The 24479-nt window shown below is 32.5% G+C and overlaps 1 protein-coding gene across 4 annotated transcripts in view; it reads left to right on the top strand.

The window, feature by feature from the left end:
* The first annotated feature begins 8190 nt into the window (after nt 1-8190).
* LOC143056317 (uncharacterized) overlaps nt 8191-24479 on the top strand; it is a 29198-nt gene continuing 12909 nt past the window's right edge. The window contains exon 1 of one of the 4 annotated variants that reach the window (XM_076229403.1): nt 8191-8360. The gene's annotated coding sequence lies outside the window, so the exon portion shown is untranslated. Of the gene's footprint in view, nt 8361-15079; nt 15331-21942; nt 22225-24479 lie in introns of those variants that run through there. The other 3 variants (XM_076229404.1, XM_076229405.1, XM_076229406.1) reach the window with 3 other exon arrangements.

Raw genomic sequence — 24479 nt, 5'->3', positions numbered from 1 at the left:
CTTTCACATAAAAGAAGTTTCAAGGGTCAAAATGTTAATACTTCAAGTGGAAATTACAAAAATCAAAGCACTGAGCGTACTGATAGTAAGCCTGTTGCACAGAATAAGAGTCAGTCCAGTTATAATATGTCTAGTCCAAAATTTGATACTTTTGAGAAGAAGTCACTGATTTGTGATTATTGTAAGAAAAATGGTCACCTGATGGCTGATTGTTTTAGACTCCAGAAGAAGAATGAACGAGATAATAAGCCGAAATCCAGTGCTTGTATGACACCTTATATTACCAGTACGTTGGAATGTCCTGCGAGTCAGGCTTTTAAGTCCAGTTTTTGTGATTACATGGAGGAATATAAACCCTTTATGTCTGATGGGTTTATTTCTATTGTTGATGCTACCACTCTTCAGCCTATTATGATTTTACGGGACACTGGAGCTTCTCAGTCTTTATTGTTAGAAGGTGTGTTGCCTTTGTCCGAGAAGACTTCTGTTGGTGCGTCCGTTTTGTTACAAAGTGTAGAGTTAGGTTGTATAGATGTTCCTCTCCATCGTATTTATCTGAAGTCAGATTTGATAACTGGACCAGTTATTGTGGGTGTTCGTCCTAATCTCCCCATTGAGGGTGTTACGTTATTGCTAGGAAATAATCTAGCTAGAAACAAAGTGGTTGCTGAACCAATTGTTACCAGTGAACCTGTGGTGGATGTTAAATTACCTGAAGATGATGCTGAATTGTATCCAGCTTGTGTTGTAACTAGGGCGATGGCTAGAAAACAACACGATGAGGATTTGCAAGAAAACCAGTTTGATTACATGGACCTTTCTGACACTTTCCTAACAGACATTGAAGGTCCTGGTAGCTCAGAAAAGGCCATAATAAGACCAACTTATGTTAACAAGAATATAATTATGCCATGGCCAGACGTAAACAGCCATTCATTAAACAGAAAGAACTTTTTGGAAGAACAAAATAAAGACCCTGAGGTTCTTTAGCTCTGCAAGAGGGCTCAAATCACAGGAGGAAGAGGACAAAGTGGCTGAATGCTATTTCCATCAGGACGGCATTTTAATGAGGAAGTGGAGGCCTCCTGATGCTACCCCAGAGGAGGAATGGAGAGTGGTATACCAAGTGGTGGTGCCTAAAGTTTATAGGCAAGAAATTATTGGTCTTGCCCATGACACCCCCTTGGCTGGACACTTAGGTATAAGGAAGACTTGCCTTAAGATCTTGCAGCATTTCTACTGGCCAAGACTTAGAAATGATGTTGCAGAATACTGAAAATCATGTCATATATGCCAGGTTGTCGGTAAGCCTAATCAGAAAATACCACCAGCACCACTTCTGCCTATTCTAGCCTTTGACGAACCTTTCAGCAGAGTTCTAATTGACTGCGTTGGACCTTTACCAAAGACCAAAACTGGAAATGCGTATTTATTGACAATCATGTGTACATCCACTCGCTTTCCTGAGGCTATTCCGCTAAGAAATATCAAGACACCTACTATCGTCAAAGCACTTATCAAATTTTTCACATTAGTAGGACTTCCTAAGTCTATACAGTCCGACCAGGGATCAAATTTCATGTCAGGTTTATTTCAGCAAGTCGTGTACCAGTTAGGGATTGCTCAGTATAGATCAAGTGCGTACCATCCAGAATCTCAAGGTGCCTTAGAACGTTTTCATCAAACATTGAAGAACACGATTAGAACTTGTTGTCTTCAATTTGACAGAGACTGGGATGTTGGAGTTCACTTTCTACTTTTTGCAGTCCGAGAGGCTGTTCAAGAATCCCTTGGATTCAGTCCCTTTGAGTTGGTATTTGGCCATACTGTAAGGGGACCGTTAAAATTGATTAAGGAAAAGTGGCTTACTGAACATACTGACTTGAATCTTTTAGACTATGTATCTAAATTTAAAGAAAAATTGTATACTGCTTGTCAAATTGCTCAGAAAAACTTAAAACATGTACAGAACAAGATGAAAATATGGTATGATAAAGATGCCAGGGACAGAGTTTTTGAGCCTGGTGATAGGGTACTTGTATTTTTGCCAGTCCCTGGACATCCTTTACAGGCTAAATATTGTGGTCCTTATACAATAGAGAGTAAAATCAATGATTTGAATTATATTGTAAAAACTCCAGGTCGGCGTAAACAAAACAGAGTGTGTCATATTAATATGTTAAAACCATATTTTGAGCGTACTAATGAATGTGAGAGTAAACCACTTTAGGCATGGTTAAATTTGAGAACAATCATGACAAACCAGATGTAATTGAACCACCTTTTAGTTCTAAAACTATGGAAGAGACAGTTATATTGAAAAATTCAGAAATTTTGTCAAAATTAGACTCAAAACTTGCACATCTGTCTTTTGATCGTAGAGAAGAAATAAAAACTTTGGTATTTTCTTTTAAAAATCCTTTTCCAGATGTGCCAAACAAAACCACTGCTATTTGTCATGATGTTGATATAGGAGATGCTTCTCCAATTAGGCAACATCCTTACCGGCTCAATCCACTCAAACTTGAAGCTATGAGAAAAGAAATTAAATATATGCTTGACAATGATATTATTGAGCAGAGTAACAGTGAATGGAGCTCTCCTTGTCTCCTTGTACCAAAACCAGATAAAACCTTTCACTTCGTGACTGATTTCAGAAAAGTAAATTCAGTCTCAAAATCTGATTCCTATCCGATTCCATGGATAGACGATTGTATTGAGAACATTGGTCAAGCAAAATTTGTGAGCAAATTTGATTTGTTGAAAGGTTATTGTCAAGTTCCATTGACACAGAGAGCTCGTGAAATATCAGCTTTTGTTACACCAGATGGCTTATTTCAATATACTGTAATGCCATTTGGCATGAAAAGTGCATCAGCTACATTTCACAGAATGATCAATAATGTTATAAAAGATTTGAACTGTTGTTATGCTTATATTGATGATCTAATTGTATGTAGTGATAACTGGGAACAGCATTTAACACATTTGTATGATACTTTTGATAGATTTTGTCACAATCAAATTTGACTGTTAATCTTGGTAAAAGTGAATTTTGTCAGGCCACTGTTGATTATTTAGGGCATACAGTTGGCCAAGGTCAAGTGAAACCTATTATGGCTAAAGTGGAAGCTATTTCCAAATTTCCTCCTCCTACAAATAGAAAACAACTTATGAGATATTTAGGCATGATTGGATTTTACAGAAAATTTTGTTCAAATTTTGCTACTGTGGTTCAACCATTGACTCATCTTTTACGAAAAGATTCTAAATTTATCTGGAGTGAAAATTGTCAAAACGCTTTTGAAAATAGCAAATCACTTTTAATTAATAGTCCAGTTCTGATTACTCAAGACTTTGAAAAACAATTTAAACTTGCCGTTGATGCAAGCGATGTAGGAATTGGAGCTGTTTTATATCAAGAGACAGATGATAATGTTGAGAAACCTATATCATATTTTTTTAAATTTTAAAGAAATTAGATAAACATCAGAAAAATTATTCAACTATTGAAAAAGAGTGTTTTGCAATGTTGTCAGCACTTCAACATTTTGATGTATATTTGAATCCCACTGTATATCCTATTCTTGTTTGTACTGATCATAATCCTCTCACCTTCATACATAAAATGAGAAACAAGAATCAGCGGTTGACTAGGTGGAGTTTGTTGTTACAGGAATATGATGTAATTGTAAAACATATTAAGGGTAAAGATAATGTAATAGCAGATGCTTTATCTAGAGCTTATTAAAACACTTTGTATATACTATGTATTTTTGTTCATTTTATTCATGATAAGTTTTTGTTACACAAAAACTTCTTTTAAGAGGGGAGGTGTTATGATATTTTAATTATTGTATTTATTTATGTTGACCTGATTTGTGTTGTGTGGCCTGATAGTTGTTTACAGAATAATCTTAGAACTGTGCAGTTTAGAAATCACTGGAACAATTACAGAATGATTGGAACTTTCCAGAATGATCATAATAAAAGATGCGTTATATAAACTTCTACATTTTACTAGAAATTTCTATTGTAACTTTCTAGGATGTTCCATTATAGAAAGTTCTAGAATCTTCCATGACAACTATATATATACAGACACTAAAGTTAAACACTCACTCTTGGACTTAGACTTAGACATCGATAGACATTTATATTCATAACATTTGGATTGACACTGTTATTCTACAAACAACATCGTGCTGGATTGTGGCCGTAATATTCAGATTGGATTCCGAAAGATATCCGGATACAGATAAAGATAAAAGATTGGACTCATATTTTGACAGTTAAGTTGACAGTAATATTTGTGTAATACTTCTTGTAAACTTTTGTATAATAAATATTGTTAAATTTTACTATTGATTTGTGTCTTTTGTTGGCTACAATTTAAAGGCGATTTCTGGCCGTAACATTGTTAAGGAGGCTTTTATTCCAGAAAATGTTATGACTTGCTGTCCGTTTCTGTCTTCCTAATTATACATGAAATACATGCATTTACTTCTTCTTCAAATATTTGCTCAAACCGCACAATTTTTATAATCTGAATAATTTCGAATTCCATATTCAAAATTGTATACACATATGCTGGAGTTCAATGGTCAGTTTTAAGATAATAAACTTTGAAAGCTACTATGAATAATGGAAATATGCTAGTTCTTTAAGGAATGACTGTAATATTTTTTCTATCTATGAAGAAATAACATTAAAAATGTGGTGTACACTGAATAACGCGCGTAGCGGGTTATTTAACAGTGTGCACCACATTTTTTTTGTGTTATTTCGAATAGACAGAAAAAATATTACAGTCATTTCTTATAATTTAATTCGAAATTTCATTTTAAACTGTGGAAAACCATGAAAAGACGTTGATGACGTCACGGTCACATGACTAAGTTATGTCTATGGGCTGATAACAAAATAATGTCAGCCAATCATAAGACGCATTACATTCAAAATTAAATTATAAGAAGATGTGATATGAGTGCCAATGGGACAACCATCCATCCAAGTCATAATTTATAAAAGTGAAATTAATCATAGGTCACAGAACGACCATCAATTAGAAGCCTTGGCTCACACAGAACAGCAAGCTATAAAGGGCCCCAAAAAATTACTAGTGTAAAACCATTCAAACGGGAAAAACAACGGTGTAATCTATAGAAAAAACGAGAAACACTTATGAACCACATCAACAAATGACAATTACTGAAAATTAGATCTCCATGTGATTGTATTAACATAGCATGTTTTAATTTGAATATCTATGACAGAACTAATGTTTCTATCAATAACTGAAAATTGATATGTGTGACCCTATTGAACAGAATGTAACTTAAACCACGTGCTATAAACGCTAAAGATTACCATCTGTGGTCGTATATATCTCTTTACAGTATCAGTTGTCCATTCCGCTTAACAACTATAACATATTCTATTGAGTTTATATTACTGCAATGATTCAATGAACTGAAATAAAAATAACTTTGGATTTCAAGGATAAATTGTATTGTAGTGATGAGAAATATTATCTTTATGAATGACACAATCTGTGACATACAGCGCGTGTAAAAATACTATTGAAAATTCAATATCTGCTTATTCTTTCGCATCCCCTGAGATCATCCCCTGTTTTCGGTGAGGTTCGTGTTGCTAAGTCTTTACTTTTTAATGTTGTGTATTGTGTTCCTTTTTACTTTTTCTGTTTTTTTTTTTTGTTTGTTTTTTTTTTGTGATTTCGGCCATGGCAATGCCAACTTATTTTCTACTCTTAAATTTCTCTTTGGTACGGGTACGTAGACGATCTGATTTACAAATTAACGTGATAGCATTAAATTTTTTGGTTCAAGTTTATGTCTCTATTTGCTCAAAAGAAGCTATTAAACAAGTTCCAAAATGGTGAAGTTGAAATCATACCTTCGTCATCACGGTTTGGTTGACCGTTATGGAATATAGTTATCGGATATGTTTATAATGCCGTACCGACAATCCGTTCCCTTTTCACGAATATGACCTACCGAATTAAGACTAATATTAATTTTACCGGGTTTGTAATAACATGAGCAACACGAAGAGTGTCCGTAACTTTAGTGTTCTATGTTGTGTCTTATGTATTATTATTGGTTTGTTTGTCTTCTTACTTTGTAGTCATGGCTTTGTCAATTTATTTGTGATCTATGAGTTTGAATGTCCCTCTGGTACAGGTCTGTATCTTTCGCCCCTCTTTTGAAATATGTTATCCCGAGTTAAGTCTGATTAATATCGATATATATATATATATATATATATATATATATTCAGTTTTAAGTAGATAAAAAACATTAAAAGTCTTACACTTCTTGTGAAGAAAATATGTGTAATCATCGAAAGAGAAGACATCCTATTCTAGATTGTACTCATAAAAAAAGATTTCAATGGTATTTTAAGACGCATTGTAAATATCAATCGATAACTGTTATTTAGATATGAAGATATTTTAAATTAGTATTATGCTGTAGATCATTTGATTTTTGAAACGGACACGACCATGTATTGCAATATGTCACATTTTACACGAAACACAATCGGGTTAATAATCTATCAAGATAAATAGAGGAAACATTAGATGAAACAATATAGACAGGATTTTGCTAAATTAAAAATGGCCATACGATGACCTATTATAGTTGCTGACACCCACGCAATTTGGATTATGTTGGATAACTTTCTTATTGGAAATCACACGAAATCTCCTTATTCTTAGAAATAAAAAAAATGTTGCATACAAATAGTTATCTTTTGCTTTCCACTTTAATAACAAAATATCTAGAAATGTAAAGACCGTGCATTTTATTTGTTGTGACACATTGGTGTCATGAGTGATACACAGGCGGATCATGCAATTTCAAAAGGGAGGGGTCCCTACCTAGGACAAAGGGGGATTCCAACTATATGTCCCCATTCAAATGCATTGATCATCCAAAAAAAGGGAGATCACCCCCCTCCCTCTGGGTCCGGCACTGAGTGAATGAGGAACTCCTTACCCTTACAGAACACAGGAAATCATCACGAGATCATTATGGTGTTCGTGTTGCTCTGTTTATACATGTTATAGTTTCAATTGAGTTTTTGGTAAGGTTAAACTTGTTGGGATTTTTCGTCGTCTTTTGATTTTTTTCCCCATGGTGTTATAAATTTATCTCGATTTACATGTATGAGGCGCCGTCAGTTCACGAGTGATTTTGGTGATATTAGTTCAAGGCCTCATCGTGACTTTCAGATGAATTTCCGCAATTAAAGCGTTCTTCTTTTTGCCTTTTGTGATTTTTTTGTAAAGCATGTACCGATTGTGTGTTGTTTTAATTGCAGTGTGTCTTTGTGAGCAACAATTGAAACGGTATATGAACTAGAGTAAGTACTAATAAGTATTACAAACTTATGTTTTACATAGAAAATTGTCAGCTTCTGGCAGTATCGCAAGCTTGTTAGTCAAGATGTTGGTGGTAAGATTTAGTATGGCAGACAATGCTTTAACATACATTAAAAGTCTACTGCACATGTAAGTTCTAAGATATAAGAAAATGTGGTATGAGTGCCAATGAGACAATTCTACATCAAAGTCACAATTGGTAGTATCAACACAAATTTGTACAGTTTTCATTTATTTTGTGCAGTAACACCATCGTCCCAGAGAAGGCGGGGGGGGGGGGGGGGGGGGGGGGGGGCTCATAGCATGATTAACCCCACCACAATCTATTTACATCATGTTTATAAAGATATTTATTTGTGGTAACTTCGGAATCGCATTAATATCTTTGCTTTTACATTATTTATTTTTCGTCTTGTGATATCGATAGAGATAAGATCTCTAGATATAGAAATAGATATTTTATTGGAAAGAAGATAACATTAATTTTCAACTCGACAATTAACGTCAAATTGCTGTAAACATTGTGGTATCTTTAATATGAAGATAATGTTTATAATAGTCGCTATCTAGCTCCTTGTGATGACTATTTAAAGCATATTTACAGAAAGTGATTTGTCTTTTTTCTCGTGAAATCATCAAGGAAAATTCTTATTATTTAATTTGTTTTGTCTAGTTTTCTAAGGACTGGTATTGGTGATTAATTTAGTATTAATTGCCGTTAAATCTTCAGCTATTGGATTTGTTTCGTTATCTTTATTTCTGTTCCTGATGTTGACTGTGTTCAATGGTAAAATTTGATTGGCGAATGACTTAGCTTGAAATCATGACGTTAGATGAAAACGAAAAATACAATTATATATAGAGAAGCACGCTGACAGTTAAATGTATTGATAAAAGTGTTGTTCATTTGGCAAGTTCTATGAAAAGCTTTAAAACTGCATGCATTAAGGTAGGAAAATTACTTATATTGTTATTTATAATAATTAACACTAATTTTTACATAAAATTATTTAATTTATATTATAAAACAAACGGCGTAATTAGTTCTAGTTGACTTTATTCATTAGCGTGCTTATCATCGTCAAAACTAACAAATTATTGAGATTTATTAATAGAGTAACAATTTCCTTTATTATTGAAGTAAAGAATTTTACAACAAACAAAAAAAAAAAACATGGGTGAATTTATTAAATTTCTAAATTAAGTCTAATTTTATAAATCTTTTAGGTAAATATTGTTTATTGATAACGTTTCAATTTCTATAAATTTAACAGCTTGTATAAACAATTTTCGTTTACCTTCAACAATACTGACAAAAATATGGATCAATTATATTGCACGCATAGTAAATAAACTCATCATAGATAGATTTGTACAAGGATTGAAATTTTGTATTTACGCCAGACGCGTGTTTCGTCTACAAAAGACTCATCAGTTACACTCGAATGAAAAATAAAGGCAAAATAAAGTACGAAGTTGAAGAGCATTGTCGGTTAAAAGCTCATTAGAGCTTATGTTTGTCTATGTTTTATATACCATGCCGACTCTAAATAAAGCTTATTTATTTATTTATTACCAAATATTTCTAAAAGTTTTGCCAAATACAGCTAAGATCATCTATTCCTGAGGTGGAGAAGCCTAGTATTTAAAAAAAGTGTTGTAAACAGTTATTTTATAATTATGACCATTTCAATGATAATTCATGTCAACACAGAAGTGGTGACTAGTGGGCTGGTGATACCCTCGTGAAATAAAAAAAACCAACAGCAGTGGCACTGACCCATTTGTTGTAAACAAACTCATCATAAAAAATAGATACCAGGATTATATTTTTTTTTACGCCAAACGCACTTTTCGTCTACAAAAGACTCACCAGTGACGCTGGAATAAAAAAAAGTCAAAAGGCAAAATAAAGTACGAAGTTGAACAGCATTGAGGACTAACGTGGAGAACATTGAATTAACGTTCACAAAACGTCATGTGATATTAATGCTTATTCTTCTTCTGTTAAATTATTTTCGTTTTCGTTTGCCGATTCGTTTGGATTGTTGTAGGCATTTTAATTGCTTAAGAACAAACGTAGATGCACTCATACATGATAGATAAATTATATAACACAACAGCAAAAAAGAATGACAGATCATTACTTCAAATCTCTTCAAACAGAGAATGTTTTCTTGCTTTTTTAGCAACGCTAATGAAGTATATTAATGAATTATATCTAAGAATATCTAATTGAAAGAAAAATAATGCAGATTTGCTAACTGGAGCATTTCTCGATGTACTTTCACCAGGAAGGTTTTCCAATTGCAGTCTTATAATTGACAGCTCCAAAAGTGAACATGCTAAACAGCTGACCTTTAAACAACTTTAAAAGCAAAATGCGTCTGGCACATATACAGAATTTAAATCCTGGTATATTTACGATGAGTTTATTAGCTGTACCACTTCCAGTTAGCACTATATCCTTTCATTATCACAGTTTAATGCCCCCTCTTTTTCCCTAAAAAAAACCTGTAATATTTTGTTGACATCAAGATTGATCATGTTTCAATTAAGCATAAAATTTTTTGTCGAATTGAACATGATTTGTGAATTCTGCAACTCGATTAGAAAGCTTTATTCGTGTAAAAAAAACGTATGGAGTTTTATAATCGAACTGGCTTCAACTGTTTAAAACGTAGCTGACATTTTAGTTCGCAACTCATGTTTGCACTTTGCACCCTGTTGCTCTATACAATAACTGTATCATGCACAGTTTCTGATCAATTGTTCACTTGCGCGAAAATGTGTTTCATTAAAATCGTTTTTAACATATGAAATGAGGTGTTGATCCATTAACTTTGTTAAAGATCACTTACGAAAGTCATGTTCAATAAATCAACTATTACATTGGTGGAACATTAATCTTGTTAACAGATTCAGTGCATGGGTACAGAGAGAGCGGGCGAGAAAAAATAAAAGAGGGAGAGCATACAAATACGGCATTAAGCATTGTTTATAAGGAAACAGATGCACAAGTTAAAATCTTTAAGTACAATAGTTAGTCAGAGATTGGTCTCAATTTTATGAACTATATAATTGGCTACATGTACATGTATGTGTAAACCGATGTTTAATGAAAAAATAGATTTACGTCTATCTCAAAGTCAGTGGGAAACCCAGTTGAAATAAAACAAAAGAATCGAAGCTCTTTGTTAGAGAAGGCGATAAATGCTTACTGTAATATTTACTATAGTAACAAAAAATTTAAAAGTTAATAGAAACAAATAAAACGACAATTTTATACTCAATTACGAAGTGTTTTATTTTAAAAACACCATTTGCATAAGTTTTCAATTTATCTATTACATAGCAATGCAGAACAATTAGATTTCAAGTCGACGATATGGGTATCCATCAAGTTGGATGTAGAAAATGCATAACCTCCGATTAAAAAAATAACCCAAAAAAAAACGGACGGACGGATAACATATCAATCTATTAGTTCAGTAATTTTCGTGTCTGCCCTTTCATTATGTGACTCAAGAAAAAAATCCAAAAAATGGGTAACAATTTTATCGAAAAGAGAAAATCGAGTGCACCTTTTGTTAGGGCGTGTTTGATGTGTATATTTTGTCTTCAAAACGTACAGAGCTAGAGTATTTGATATATCATCTTGCTTCAGATTCTATCATTTTTATATATCAAAGATACAGGTGGACTTTAAATTTAAAAAAAAAAAACACAGTGCGAAAAGATGATATATATGGATCAAGTAAAATACCTCTCTAATGAATAAAAAAAAAAACAGAGTAGGTGTGTTCGAATAGCTATTTTTTTACTAAAAGTACTTGACGACAGTCTTACAAGTTGGATGATGAAAATACATATCTTCATAAATATATAATCTGTTGTGTATAACAAGGTTTTATAATCTTCAACCACTGAATTTTTTTAGTCTGCCCTTCCACGAAATATTTAATTAGATTTTTGTTTAGGTGGTACCCAATACCTTCACTAAAATTAATTTGGCTCGTTTAATTTTCATAAAATTTTGAAAAAGTATTTACTTTGACTCTTTGACAAAAATATAAAAATTTCAAAAAATTTGAACCAACCGTTTTATCGGAAAAATTACACTGGTTATATAGCAGTTTGACAAATACTTATTTTGATCATTGAGAAGCTTAATATCCCTTAAAGCACAACGTAATTAACACGTTTAGCTGATTTTACAGAGTTATCTCCCTGTAGTGTTAGGTACCACCTTAAATGTTTAAGAATTTTCGAAAATTCCACCTGACAACCGATCAGACAATAGTTTGAAGTTGAATTAATGCAGACAAGATCATTAACTGATGCTCATTAGCTGGTAGATACATTTGTCTTTTTAAATACAACTGACATATAAAGATCGTAATGGTGATACATTGTATGTTGATAAATTTATCGGTTTTCAAGAGCAAAATTGGCAGCACGTCATCCCTACAATGGCTTCCATTTCTACGATTGTGGAAATGAACTGGCGTAATAGGGAGATAATTTTTACGAAGTAGAGTCATGAGTCTGAACTACATTGTTTGTATTTGGTTCATGTACATCCCATTTGTTTTTTTATTTGTGTTATTAAACTATCAGACCGTTTAATCGTTTAAGCTGTTTCAGAATTTTCATATCGGGGTCTTTAATAGCGGACTATACGGTATTTTTTTTTTTCTCATGTACAAAATACTATTGCCTATAATATCGGGAAACCATTTCATTTGAACTCTTGTGGATAGTGGAATTTGACGCGACTTTCATACAAGTCAGAAATTAAGCTAGCTACGGATTTAATCCACCACCTTCTACATTAGTAAATGCATCTATCAAGTAAGGAATATGACAGTTGTTTTTGTTTTGTCTTTGTTTTTTTAAAGTTTTTGTTTTTAAATATTCGATTTTCACCTTTGATTTATACTTATTTCACAGGGGGACGATCTAGTACAAAAATAGTGTTCATATTCATATCACATTACTCGCAACTGCATTTTTAACACAAATATTCGCCACTGGAACTTCAAACCCAAGTCATCATCATTATCAATATCATCATATACAACCGTGTTAATACAATTGAAGTAACACTATTAATCATACAAAGATACATTTGATAAGTGCTAAGATAATAAACAAAGGCAAACTTTGTAGAGCGTTTTTAGCTGACATGCACAGTATCAGTAGCGAGAAAAAGAATATTTGAATATTCTTTAACAAAGCACTTTTGACAGATCACGTCAACGCGTTTTTTTTTTTTTCAGTGTGTCTTTGTATGTAGAGCTATACTGTCTCTGTATGTTGTTGAAAGCGGACTAGTATTCAAGCCTGCAAAAATTACATTTAGTATGACTGATTCCAATTTTACACAAAGTCGTTGTCATCTTATATCGCATGCAATGGTACACTTTGATATTTTGATAAATAAGTATCATGATTTATCCTGATTATTCAATCAGGGTTAACTTAATATAAATTATTGATGAAATCCTAAATACGCAGTAAATAATTTAGACCTTCAATAGTTGACACAATGTTGTAATAAAATCGCAAGATAAACAGACGCGTTTTTTTGATTGGGCGGGCTATATAAGGGAGCTACCATTTGATTTTTATGGGGGGGGGGGGGGGGGGCTAGGATGAAATTTGAAAAAAATAGGCAGGACAGGAGTTTTGAGTAAAAAAAAAAGGCAGGATGAGACACTTACAAAAAAAAAAAGTCAGGACGACAATTTAGGTAAAAAAAGTCAGGATAAACTAAAAAAAAAAAAAAAAAAAGGCAGGACCGAACAGAGTGAAAAATAAAAAGGCAGGACAGAGATTACAGCTAAAAAAAATGCAGGACAAAATTTTTCATCCTAGCCCCTCCCCCCCCCCCCCCCCATAAAAATCAAATGGTAGCTCCCTAAATACGAAGCCACATCCGGTCAGAATATAGACGGTATATCCATTGCGTTTTGTAGGAAATGATAATAACCCTTTGGTAGTAAATTATTCACGTGTAGTTTCTTATGTGGCTTGCTCCAGAGATAGTTTTAATTTCTCTCTGTAAAGCAGGCACAACCCCTCAATTGTATTGGTTATCTATTATTGATCTAAATATGCACGAAACATTTTATGTTTATATTCATATCTATAATACTAAAATTACGAGGTCCAATTTGTCAGCCGTCATCACGTAAAAACGATGAATCAAAGAATTCAACTTTATATATAACTAATATAGTACAATGGTGTTGATTAAAAATTACACCACTCCAGGCCCATTTGTTTTCCACGTAATTAATATTGCCAATATTTAAGAAGTTCCGGGTCGAGTCCGACACCGATACCAATAGTATATTCACCTGTTACCTACTACCTTATCTGTACGTTCCGCATCTGACAGGCGCACCACCAAACGGTGTATTTAGAATTTTGCTTAATACTGTTGAGTAAAAAATACTCCAATCAAGGCCCTTTTGTTTTCCAAATTATTAATATTACAAATAATTGATGGGTTCCAGGTCGACGGGTTCAAACAGAAAGATTTTGAAAGCAGAGAAAACTGTGCATTTTATAATACTAAGTAGATGACAATACCAATACTAAAATAAGTTATATACTTTAATTCAGTCACGGACCCACGATATCACGGGTGTGTTCTAGTAACAATAATCTATCAAACCGCTTTGTTGATGTCCGTGTAAGAAATTATTTGCTTTAGCTTTACCGTCAATTGTTGAACAGCAATGCAACGATACAATAACACATAAAATACACCGTTTAATATGACACAAGAGTCATATCATAAATATTGGTAACTGAAGAACTTGTTTTTTTTTCTGTATTAATTTATTTTTCTCAATATAATCATTTGTAAAGACACATTTGAAGAACTGTCAGTGGTAGATTTGGGAATACTGTTTTTATTTTCAAGATTAAGGTCGATTTAGTGTTTATTATTTCAATATACAGGTACATTAGCACTCTGCATTAGCATGATTTCTGCAGGTGACAGAATGAATGTCAAGTGGAAATTAGGCTCTAATGTATCATTTAACACTAAGCATAGCGCGAAAAATGCCCCCCCCCCTTGGATCCGCCACTGCATCAGTCACCTCCGTGAACGACTCTTGAGACATCTGTGTTTCCCGTCAGCGCTCTAACCCAACGCGCTTAAAACAATGTAATAACTTAAGACGTGCCTTCAACCAAATACGATTGGATTAGTATCTACTACATTTTGTACTAAATGGATGCAATATCGCTGTAGTACTAATCGGTCAAGATCAATGGACGTCAGAGATTCAGTACTTTAAGTCAAATCTTTGTAAATATTTTGAAAACTGTCGACTTCCTTGTCTTAAGTACAACGCCAAAGCTGTCTAAACACCTGCTCATTATGTTCTTGTTTTCCTTCAAAGCCATGTAAACAAAATTTGTAAGTTTTCGTTTCTAATTCATCTTCAAAAATTGGAAAGCAATTTCTTTTGTTGACGTCATATTTCCGATCGGATCATGACAATACGATGGGTTGGATCTATTTTAAGCTCATGCCCTACTACCTGGTTTAGTAAAATGAAACAAGGTAAAAGTTAAAACAGGTTAGTATGTTTTAATGGTTATTTACATCAATAAACTGTCATATCTGTTCACTTGAATAATCTGTTAATGGAGACCACTTCCGTGATAACGTTTTAAGTGATTCTAAGGAAATTATTGAATGAAATAACCTAAAATGAGGACGTTAGAATAAAATCTTATCTGAAGGGATACTTATACTTATACATGTTATATCGGTCAGTCCAGTCAAGAAAGTCTTAAGATTGCACGTGAGTTGATGATATAAAATAAGTTTTAAATCATGATATTGTAGGGGAGTTCTACTATAATATGAAACAGATCAGATCTGAAGAACGGTAATTTTAGTTTGTATATTATGCATTGTTATATTTTAAGATCCTCTTTGTATGGACAACATGTCAACACTGATATTTTGGGATTGGATTCCGCTCGTGACATGCTGCGTTCGATCTGATCTCATTTAACAATTATTGCCAAAGGTCGGTGGTTCACTCCGGCTTCCTCTTCTTGTAAAAACTGGCCGCCAAGTAATAAGCAATAAGGGTGCTGAAAGTGGCAATCAATCTGATGTTGTTTTTATGTTGTAGGATTTTGCTCATCGTTGAAGGCCGTACGATGACCTATTATACTTGTAAATTTGTATGTCAGTTGGTCTAAGGCGGAGAATTGTTTCATTGTCAATCATACCATATCTCACTAATTTTATATTAATCGCCAACAATCACCCATTATTTTAGAGGGTGGTACATGTAAATGTCGAGATCTATTTTGATGAACACTTATTTAATGAATCAGAAAGCTTGAACTCGGGCACTGCTGAGTCAGTCACAGGCTAGCTTAAACAAATACTTTAGACACGCAAACCATCTAGTAGTAAGGACACTGACTAGGTGGCTCGGACACAGAGTAAAAATAATTCAAGATAGTTATCTAAACGAGAAGCAATCAATAAATTCAAAAATTAATCTGAAAGTTTTCCCCATGTCTCGACTCATTCATATTCTACTTATATGTTCGGGTCATTGCAAATTTCCCATATACATGTACAATGTTCTAGTCCAAAGGTCAACTATCGTTATCCTCGCTGTTTATTTTAATAAAGTTAAGTTAAAGTGGTTCCCACAAAATTACTAAACAAAATCATAAAATTTTTCGCATCATGATTAAATGAAAAGTATTCCATAACATACTATCATTATATTTAAAATTACATATTATTCATTTTGATAGTTTGAGAGTGTTTTAGTACGGGGATTGAGATGTAAATGCATATAGCATGTATAGAGAAATTGTGTTATTTTCTTATTACTTTATCTAATTTCATAGTCTCGTCTGTGGTCGCGTGGTTTCATGGAAGTCTGAATTAAGGAAGCCAGGGCTTGGGTTCAAACCCTCCCACCCCAGGGTCCTTGACAAAGGAAAGTCATTTAAATCTAATGTAACTGAAACAAAAATAAGATTGGAGTCGAGCACACCTATCACGTACTGGATTCGAACTCACAACCTCAATATGTATTGATAGGCTAGTTTAACTTCTCGAACCAATAGACTACAAAGACCCTTTGTGTGGACGAAATGGACATTAGTATTACTCTGATTTTATAAAGACAAGTTGTTTTTTATTGCAGTTTCTATATAACAAAACATAATGTTGGTTCTAACGTTTATTAGCAATTAAACGAAATAAATAATGTTAGCCATATAACTTTATTGAATACTGTCAAAAGATAAAATTACAGTAAATATAATAAAGCAAAAAGTCTAAATGGGTTTAACTTGCGAACAAGCCTGCTTTAGTAACGCTTTATTAAGTTAATGTCCATCGAAATAGACAGACAGTTATATCAGTTATCTAATTGTAAGAGAAAAATGTAATTAATTGACTATTCTGCTACGTTTAATTAGTAAATTATCTCTTAGACAGGCTGCACATAAAATGTTATAAGGACATGGTTTACCATCCGTCGTTATGTTTCCTGGCGACAAAACATTTTTAATTCAGCAAGCTGATTTATCTATGTATCAAATTGAATAATCTTGCTAATATCATATGGCGTAAAAAAAATAATTAAACCATGATGAGTCTCAGACCTAGTTAATCCATGTGTCAAGGTCAATGCTGATGCCATGGCAACAACGCTTTGTAAAAAAATCAAAGATAATCATATTTTAATACCAATACAGGTGTCATGTTTTTATCTATATAATATACTTCATGTATATACAAGCAAAAATATATGCATTTTGTACATGTATTGAAGTTCCATGTTAATGAGGTGTCACGTGTCACCTGACATTTCTATCCGAATTTCAGTTAAGCCGCTTTTTATTTACAAAATTACCAAAACGATATCAAGAGTGAATGCGAAAATTATACCTCTAAAACAATTACACTGGTCAGAATAAAAACGGTGAACGACAGGACAAACCAGAGCATTAGACACAATTCAAAACTAAGATGTTTGCCAACTAGCGACACTGACACTTCACTGAACAAAATTGGTTGCCCAAGATGCAATGCATGCTATAATGAATATGACATATAGATGTTATTTCCATTTTTTTTTTTTGCGATATAGCTAGTACAGTAAAACATGTATCAAAGAGATTTAGTGTAGTAAAAGATTGACTGTAATGAAAGATTTGAAAGAACTTACATATTACGCAGACATACTTTTTGTATTTGCTTTTTCCACTTAATCTTCTTTGCAATGTAAATGTATTTTCCTCCTACGGGAAGCAACTTGTACAAATGAATTCTAATTATAGGATAGTTAACGTAATTAGCATTATGACTATTATGATCAAAACGGAAACAAATATCCAGACCTTAATGCTTTACTTATAAATTGAACAATACATTTGACGTTTTTAATGCAAAATTAACGCAAAGAAAAAATTTGTAATATCAAAATAATTGTTATAGTGTGTCATAAGCGGAGTTCAGTGTGGATTGTTATTTATGTTCACGAATCAGAACAAAGATTACTTTTGGAAAATGGAAGCGAATTAATAAGATTTTTTAATCAAATTTTGTCAGACAGGATTTACCAAAAGTAATAAATGCCTTACGTTTTCAAACTGTAATTTCCTTCTTTTGTAAATGTGCAATTTACAAATGCAATAGTACTCATAAATTAATTGTAATGTTCACAACCAGGATCTTAGTTCTCTGAAAAAAATCTGATTCCTTTAAAGTTTACGTATTAACCTATAAAAATTATAGTTAGTCATAAATTTCTGTTTCACATATTAAATGAAATGTCGGTAATTACGATTCTTTTCAATAGCTTCAAATCAATTATAGTCAGCAAAAGGAATTAACGACCATCTCTTTATAATGTTGACGGTTATTAAAAAAGTGCAATTCCATTTACATTTGTACTATTATACAGGGGCGGATCCAGCCATTTTAAAAAGGGGGGTTCCAGCTATATGCCCCCTTTCAAATGTATTTGATCGTCCCAAAAAGGGGAGGGTTCTAACCCCCGGACCCCCCCCCCCCTGGACCCAACTGCTATAATGAAATTGCTAACTACTGATAAAACGTTCGTATCGTCATAAAATTGAGAATGAAAGCGGGGGGGGGGGGGGGGGGTCAAAGAGACAACAAACCGAGCAAAGAGCAGAAACAACCCATAAACACCAATGGGTCTTCAGCACAGTGTGAAACATAGAAATGAACCAAAATTAAAAAGACACACACGGCTAACAAAGGTCAGAACTTACAACCATGTACTATAATATAGGAAGATGTGGTATGGATGCCAATGAGACAATTCTCTCATCCAAGTCACAATTTGTAAAAATAAAGCATTATAGGTCAACATTTTTTTTTTTTGAAATCTTGCATGGTTCTTTTATATTATTGCATACAACACATGTCACATGTTATTGCATGGACAATTAGAAGATACGTGTGAATTTTACCTTGTTTTGTCGGTAAGTTGTTTCTATATACATGTATATCTTTATATCACAACAAACCAAACTACAATGGTACAGATATTCGCACAATATATACTTTCATAATACATATGTACAGACAAACAAAATAGTACAATTATAGTATAACAGTGATAATTACAGAGATAACTGTTACAGTAGGTGTTTAACACTAAAGGGGTAAAGTGCATGGTGTACCCATCTAGGTTACTAGTATATCATGAATATTAATTAACCTTATAATTTTAGACAAGTTGTATAGATAATGTAGATTTTTTTTATGTACATCAGTTCATTAAAATCATTGGATTAAAGGGTTAACGTGAGAATTTTATATCGTTATTTTATATGACTTTTTTGTTTTGTTTCTTATTTGGGTGGGGGGGGGGGGGGATTAATATACAATTTTTACATTTGATCTCTTTGTCAGTTTGAATTTGTATTTCTATTTACAGAACCATTCGTTATTGTTTGCACGCGTCCTATTAGTCAGACATTTTAGGGTTCTTTGTGGCTTGCAGTTCGGTGTGGGCCAAGGCTCTGTGCTGAAGTCACTGCTTACTTCGAATTTTAATTGTTTACGTTTTACACCTTGTGACTTGGGTAGAAAGTTGTCTCATACTACATCTTATTTCGATTCTCAAATATACATTATACATGTAATTGTTCAAACTAGTACATGTACTTTACACATACATTTATGTTGCAATATAGTGAAGATCAGTGAACACTTATTTGAAATGGGGAATAAAATTCAGTTTACGGTAAAGGTCACGTGTATCACAATTTTACAAAATAAAAAGGACAGTGCGCTTGAATCCGAATCATTATGGCGATTTAATCTACCAGCAAAATATAATAACTTAAAAAGACTTGAGAAAGTGGATTTGATATGCATATCTCTTTCCATTATAATATATTCTGAAAACATCTTTTAATGATAACATTGAAAGCATCTAATTTTTGCAATTTTGTCTCTTGTATTCAATTCTTCTCTTTAAATTTGAAAGGAATAACGTAGTTCTGATAAAGATTAAATAAATCCTTTTTGAATGCAACACATACATATCAATATGTAACCTAAGAATGCATTTGTTTATAGATTATACATTCATGTTGTAACAGTCATTGCGCTCAATTGATGGCGTTGTCTCAAAGCATACATAGTCTGTAGAATTCAATGACAGAAAGCATTAGTTTTTTGTGCCATATATTTTAAAGATAAATGGTTGTTGATATCTTCTTGACAGATTGCTATTTTTTTCCTGCTTGTACGTGCAAAATATGCTGTCTGGATGCTTGTCATTTTGAAAAGGAATGCTTTTATTGTCTCTTAGCACTTGATATTCCTTGGTAAAAACAAGATCATTGTTAATATTATACATGTATATACAGTCTGTCTTTAATTAAAAGAGATTGAATCCTGCATTTGACGTCAAGGGAACTTCAAGTTATAATTAAAAGAATCTCTATGATACATTTTGTTTTTATAATTTCAGATATTATTATAATTGCTCCATTTCAGTACTCACGGTTTAGACAATTAACATTCAATATATTACGGAATATGTTTCGTAGTACCGTGTGGCGAAACCTATATAACAAGCGATGAAAGATTACTAGTATATATACACTATTCGTAAAGATGAACTGAATTGAAATTTAAAAAAAAATAAAATCTAGAATTTAAAATTGATACTTTAAGTTAGGAGAGCATATTAAGTTTAGGAACAAGAACATAACTCCTTTTTGAAATATTAACAGGTCAGAGATGTGCCCATAAAAATAAAACTTTGCAATTGAAAATGTCAAAATCTTAGTTTTGAATTGATTCTTTTATTGAGTCAATAAGGTATAAGTGTAGCACAATCCCAAAAAGTATAGTTCTGCTGACCTCTACAAAACACTGGTTCAATCAGTATCCTACCACAGTTCATAAGGTGAACCGAACCTTTGGCATGTATTTTAAAAGGAATGAAGATATTGTTTAATTTATAGAAGCTTTGTTTAATTGTGTAAAATGCTTAAAAACAACATTTATTATAAATCGTTCCAATTGTAACTAAACATTTAAGTGTACATTCTATGGTTAATAAATGTCACTCGTTATTCAATATTCTCTTCTATATCATTATAGTATAATATGTCATAGGTGTAGCACAATCCCAAAAAGCATAGATCGGCTGAACTTTACAATTTACTGTGTCAAACAGTATCCTACAACAGTTCATAAAATGAACCTTTTGTATTCATTTTAGAATTGAATGTCTCTCTGATATCTTTCGTCCTTCTTTTTTAAGATATGTGTGATTTAATAAAAGCTTTTAGTCGTGTAAACTGCTTATAAAACAACTTTTATTATCAATCTTTCCAATTGTAACTAAATAGTTATCAAAGGTATAACAGGATTATAATTCAGTACGCCTGACGCGCTTTCCGTCTACACAAGACTCATCAGTGACGCTCATATCAAAATATTTATAAACATTCAAGCTCATTCAAGTGCACATTCTGCGGTTAAAAAATGTCACCGATGCACTCGTTATTCAATATTCTGTATATCATAATATAGGTCATAGGTTTAAGGGTAGCTCAATCGAGAGCACAATTCCAGAAAGCATAGATCTGCTGAACTCTACAATATACTGTGTCAAACAGTATCCTACCAAAAGATGAACCTTAGGCATGTATTTTAAAATTAACTGTCCCTCTGATATCGTTCATCCCTCTTTTAAAAGGAATCATATGTGATTTAATAGAAGCTTTTAATCGTGTAAAATGCCTGTAAAACAACATTTATTATCAATCTTTCGAAATGCAACATTCAAGTGCACATATATACTGTGGTTACTAAATGTCACCGACGCACTCGTCATTCAATATTCTCTATATTATATTATAGGTCATAAATGATTAACATTCTTAATCGATCTCCACATATGGTGACTAACAATAGAAAGCTTTTCAATCTTTTGTTGAAATATTTTTGTTCTATTCGCTGTCGGAAATAACATTAAGGCGCACAGATTTCCGTAAGGAATATATCACTTTGAATTAAATAGTGCAGATTTTCGTATTATGCAACGATAATAAGTTAATTAAAATGAATGGCGGGAAGATTTACAAAGAATAATGACATTTCGTATTTTGCAATTGGTTACTCTGGAAACAGTATTCATACGAATAAAAAAAAGTTCACACTAAAACATCGTTCAGAGTTGGATGCGTTGTACTTTTACAAAACAAAAGTATTGTTTTCTCGTTAGTGTGATCAATTTGAAAAGGTAAGGATTTAATATATTCTATTTTTAAAGAGGAGAAAAGTGTAAATACACAAAGAATGCAAAATTGTATAAACAGTCTATAATTGATTAAATATAGAATTTCATTTGAATTTTATTTTATTTTCATCAAATTTCACATTTCCAATAATATTATTAATTTCAGTTTTATCAATTTTTGATTATTCTATAATTCATTATCGCTTCATTTACGAAATTCCACATGTGTTTTCCCACACATGAGTGCTTTACTAATATAGTTGCTTTACAAAAGAGATTGAATTTCCTTTGATGAATTTTCACTTGTATTTTCGTTTAATTTCTTCCTTAAGAAAACATTTTTAAGATTGAAATATCTTTTAATTAACACTGTTGACGCACTAGACAAAACACATCTTTTTCGAGTGATGAGTCTGAAAAACGTCATTTGTTACATCTCTCATCTTCCTTTCTCTATAATTTATGGTACAAGTTTTGCTCCTTGGGTTTTCGACAGTCAGATAATTTTATACGTCGATGAACTCTTTATATAGGTCTGTATCAAGCATATTTGACTGCAACAAGCGGCAATATGTAAGAGTTTGAAGAGCAGTCCAAGACAGACCTATAAGCATGTAATATTTGTCACTGACGTTAATAAAACGCCAATCCACTCATCACTACTCCATTTCTTAGATTTGATGTCTAAATATTTCTTGGTTTACAATAGCGTTTCTCGAATAAAACTGCCGACAAGCATAAGAAGAATCTTATTTCATAAGTACATGTACATGTAGTTTGATTATTACATGTAGGTTGTAAAGAAAATCAAAGTTTGTGTTAAGTGGCAATTCTATTACATCATTACACCGATTTTTACATTAATTTTGCAAAAGTTTTGAACATCCCAGCCTCTTCAATCATTCCTAGCACACATTAACATGTTTATATTTCATTAAACTTGTGTTTACAATGTAAATGTTGCAACAGTGTAATGAAAATGATCCCAATTTGTTATTTATTACGCTATTAATGTCCATTATCGCGAAAAGGTTAAAATAGTTGCTGTTTTTATATTGTAGTTTATTGCTACCTATTACATTTTTCAACTCATTTTTAAAGTGTAAATTAGTTACTGCTGCTCTAAAAACAATCGATTTTCGTCTTATAAACAACTTGCATCTGTTTTTTATCGCTTGAATTCCATTAGAAAGTGTCTATTATCTTTTTATCGAGCAACCTGTAATCTTTATACGATATCCTACCGTACTGAAAACAATGTGTGGTCTTCTCAAATTATTTTATCATTTTATCGAAAATTAAAACGTGAGACTGGGATTACACACCGAACTCATTAATTCCACCAAACAGATGTTTTATATGTTTAATGGCCGTCGATTTTTGATACAATGTTATCTTTTTGATTGGTTTGTTTTGTTTTTATGGTTGTAATTTGTTTCTTCATTTAAAATTTTAGATTGGATACGATTGTTCTCGTAGATAATGCATTAGTTCAAGGCTAACATACATGTATACATGTATATATAAAGCTTATTTGTTTCTTCGATTCGAATTTCATCACGGTATACAAAGGGGGTAATATAAAAAATTAATAAAAACCTGGTATGTTAAATATTTTAAATAACCTTAGGAAAATATAGTTTTTCTAATATTTTTATACACTTTGACATTATTTTTGGACTTTTAAGGAAAAGGTACACATCAAACCCCAATTTCAAATGTTTTAATTTTACCTCCCAATCCTAGCTGAGGGATCCAATTTTTTGATCTATTATCTACGGAAACAAACGTCATTTGGAATTATGTTGTTAATTTGAACATTAGCAGCAAGGAGTTCTAAATAAATTATTTAATATCGACAATGCAAGTCTGGAGCCTCTGGCTTTTATTAGTCTTGTATAATTTTTAATTTTAGTTTATTTATATTTTCGGAGTTAAGTACAATGTATGACGTCCATTATCACTGAACTAGTACACGTTTTTGTTTAGGGCTAGCTGAAACACGACTCCGGTGCGGAATTTTTTCGCTGTGTTGTTGATCCATTGGTGGCCTTCGGCTGTGTTTTTGATCTTTGTTGTCTTTTTGACACATTCCCCATTTCCATTCCCCCTCCTAGAACTACGCGCTATCGTTACTGCAGATGACAACAAGTAACAAAATTAAACCTGCTAAAAACGATGGCAAAATACTATGTACAGCAATAGCAATCTTCCTGGCAGACAAAAATCTGCTGAACAGGGAAAAAAAAAACCAAAAA

Source organism: Mytilus galloprovincialis, chromosome 13 (assembly GCF_965363235.1).
Source record: "Mytilus galloprovincialis chromosome 13, xbMytGall1.hap1.1, whole genome shotgun sequence".
Taxonomy (NCBI): Eukaryota; Metazoa; Mollusca; class Bivalvia; order Mytilida; family Mytilidae; genus Mytilus; species Mytilus galloprovincialis.
The sequence above is the reverse complement of the archived record's forward strand: the minus strand, read 5'-3'. Positions and strand labels throughout refer to the sequence as shown.